Below are 3,621 nucleotides of genomic sequence, written 5' to 3'. Positions count from 1 at the left end.
AAAACCCCCAACCCCCTTTGAAAAAAAAATTCCAGCCCCTGAAATGCTGACGCGTGGATGCCTATTGGTCCCGGTTGGTTCCACCAACCGGGACCAAAGGCCCTCCTGCCTGGGCTCGACGCACCGGCCACGTGGAGGCCCATCTGTTCCGGTTCTGAACTGAACCGGAACTACAGGGCTAGGGCATTAGTAACGACCCTTTAGTCCCGGTTCAGGAACCGGGACAAAAGGCCCTTACCAACCGGGGCTAATGTAGTTTATCTACTAGTGAGATGTAGTACAAAGTATTTAAATGTAGGAAATTCTGTGGATGTATCCAATGCAAGTACACCAACATGGCACCCAACTTCATCGGGAACGAGTACAATGCACCCATATCCACACTATAGGCTTAAAATATTACGCCCGCTACCCGTACCCACACCCGGCTACAAAAATTTCCCCATACTCGTACCCAGGTAGGTAAAAAAATACCCACTGGTAAAATACCGGCCTCACCCATCTTCATGTGCCTACTCCTGCATAGGAGTCGCGTAGAGGTCATCGTCAAAGTACACAACCTCCTACTCCCGACAGGTCCTCTTGGCTGGACTCCATGTCTTGGCCTCCTGGGCGATGGGTGGCATGGAGGATTGCTAGGAGGAGAAGCTCCAACGGTGGTGAGGCCTGGAGGTGGGGAGGTGAGTCGGGAGGACATGCGGTCATCGTGATACAGCGACAGGGAGACCGACGAGAGGTATCCAACGATGATGTGTGTCGGGTGGCCGATGACTGGTGAGGCGGCAAGGGCAAGCACATTGTTTTCGAGTCGCGCGACAAATCGCGGCTAGTCGATGAGTCGCAAAAAAATGTCAACTCAACTTAGTGTTGACTCAAGTCGCGAGTCGCAACTGCAGGCTCGACTTTTTCCGAGTCGTCACCCCAGAGCGACTCGCGACTCGCAAACCATGGGCAAGCGGCAAGCGGTGGGAGAGAGCCTCGCCTGCCTCAAAGGTTGCCGGCTAGAGAAATGAGGTGTGGGTGCCGAGGTGGGAGGGGCACAAAGGCGAGGCTGCAAGGGGCATTACGGTGGTAGCGAGGTGAGGGGTGGGCGTCAAGGCTAGAGGGCCGCTCGGGCGAGGTGTGAAAGTGAGGTGTGGTTGCCGAGGTGTGAGAGACGCTGAGGCAAGGTGAGGTATGTTCATTTGGGAGTTCTTGCGTTTTTAGGAAGCTTGGGTGGTATGATATCCAATACAATATATATAGTATGGAAAGTAAATAAGAGTGGTTAGAAAATCATAACATGCAAAAGAAATTTTAATTCTAGGATATTTGCAAAAGAGAGGCCATATGCATGGTCTGATGGAACACTTACATTATTATTACCAGGGATACTCTTATGTCCCGTTACCAGTTCGATGATTATTACACCCAAACTGTATATGTCTGATTTGACAGACATTCTGCCACTATGTAGGTATTCCGGAGCACAATATCCGCTGCAGAAGATAACGATAGAATGAACCATTATGGCATTAAGGATGTAAGAGAAAAAATACTATGAAAAATAAGTGGTTATTGTCATGCATGGCTTACAGTGATAAAAAACGGTTCGCACACATGGTTTGTGAGTTCTCATCAAGTCTTGATAGACCAAAGTCTGTCACCTTTGGGACCATATGATGATCTAGCAGTATATTGGCAGGCTTCAGATCCATATGAATAATATGGTTTTCCATGTGCAGATGAAACAAACCCTCACAGATGTCTTTGATGATCTGAAAACGTACATTCCACTCAAGTCCTCTTAATTCATCTGTAGAAAGAAAGAAACAGTAGCATGGGATCTTCAAACATCTGATTCTAATTTTGTTTTGTCCATTCTACTGTTTGTTGACCATGACTTGGAAAGTAGAAGTGCATGGAAAAAAGATAACGAGGAAACAGAAAACTACATCAAATGCAATACCGTACCGGTAATATAGTTTTGTAGGTTCCCGTTGCTGACATACTCGAAACAGAGCAATCTTTCTCTTATTTCGGCATAAATATATTCTTTTTTACCTTCAATTTTTATAGCTGTTTGCTCAGTATTAGCGCAGAAGCCAAGAAACCGGACTACATTTTTATGGTTAACCTTCAAAAGACTGTTAACCTCGCGATAAAATAGCTTCTTATCGATCGTGTAGTTGTTCATGATCCTCTTCACTGCAACATTTCTGTTTCGTAGGACACCCTGTTTACATCTGTTGTGAGCACGGTGCAATAAAATAAAGGAAAAAAGGGACTATGCATTCCAAAAGAACTCAGCTTTAGTTATATAATAGCCAATGATCTGACTTGACAATGAGCTACCAGGATAGAGTAATATTTTTCAAGTTGCTATGATTATATCATGTGCATCTGTGATCTATAGTAGAATAGAACATATTCCAAGCTTCCCAAAAACTTCAAGAACTCCCAAACTTACATGGTATAATGAAATGTGAATATGTAAAAAAAATGCACTTTGTACACTAGAACAAACTGTGTACACTAAGTTGTTATTTCAGACTGTCCGTCCTTGTTTTCTAACATCACACATAACTCATTTTCTGGCCCAAAATTTGTATGTCCAAAATGTAGATCTGCAAATATTTTTAGATGTATGCATGACATAGACAATTAATTTTCTATAGAACATGCATACACGTTTCTTGGACTTGGAACAACTTGCTGCATATGCACCCGGGGTCAGAAAATGTGTACTCTCTTCTTTTGGTGGTACATCGCTATCTTTGAGATACTTAGAATACTAGTATAAGGTACGTGCCAAATTGCTGCTGCGTTACTTGTGAGTGTTTTGACATGTAAAAACTGCTCGTAGTTGAAAGGAATTTCCTTTTCAACAGCACCAGACCGCTGGGTGCAGGCATGTAGCGCGCCGTGACGAGTCTGGAAAGATCCATGTTGGGAGCGTTTTGGCACGCGTCCGTACAAGCGCGAATCCAAGAAACATCAACCGTTGGATCATTCAAGTTCGGTACTGATGAAGGATAGCGATTCACCCTGTGTAGCAAATCAACGGCTACCAGATTGCCTCTACACTGCAGCGGATGGCTACCCAAATTCAAAAATTGTTGTACTATAGTAGTAGAGATTAGGTGATATACACAGAAATTACCATCAGGAAGAAGGGTTACCTTATAGACAGTTCCGAATCCACCCTGGCCAATTTCCCGCTCTTCTGAGAAATCATCAGTGATTTTCTTCAGAAGTGCAAATGGTAGATTCGTTGGTTTCTCTTTTCCCTCAAGTATTTGCTCCAGCATGTCATACTCCATATACCTGTTGCACAATCTATTACACAATACACCTGAACATAAATCACAGTGAGGAAAACTACTTTAATTCCTAAAATAGCAGAGTCAGTGCAAGGACACAGGGTAGCAGCCAGCCACAGTGCATCGCCAGATCAGGAAAAGATTGCACAAGCATCAGTAATTTTACGCTACTCGGTAGCAACATCTTTCAGAATACTGGGTGAATGGAATGGATTCCGTGTTCCAGGGATGGTGAGGCTTTCATGGGCTTCTTGGCGTTTTGAACAAGGGAGGATCTGACGAAGTTTAAGCCAAGAAACAGAGGCGGGAAAGGGTCAAG

The 3,621-nt window shown here is 44.3% G+C and overlaps 1 pseudogene; it reads right to left on the bottom strand.

Annotated features, from left to right (window-relative positions):
• Positions 1-3,302, bottom strand: part of LOC119330182 — a 23,103-nt pseudogene extending 19,801 nt beyond the window's left edge.
• Between the last annotated feature and the right edge of the window lie 319 nt (positions 3,303-3,621).

Source organism: Triticum dicoccoides, chromosome 7A, assembly GCF_002162155.2.
Source record: "Triticum dicoccoides isolate Atlit2015 ecotype Zavitan chromosome 7A, WEW_v2.0, whole genome shotgun sequence".
In the NCBI taxonomy this organism is placed as follows: Eukaryota; Viridiplantae; Streptophyta; class Magnoliopsida; order Poales; family Poaceae; genus Triticum; species Triticum dicoccoides.
The sequence above is the reverse complement of the archived record's forward strand: the minus strand, read 5'-3'. Positions and strand labels throughout refer to the sequence as shown.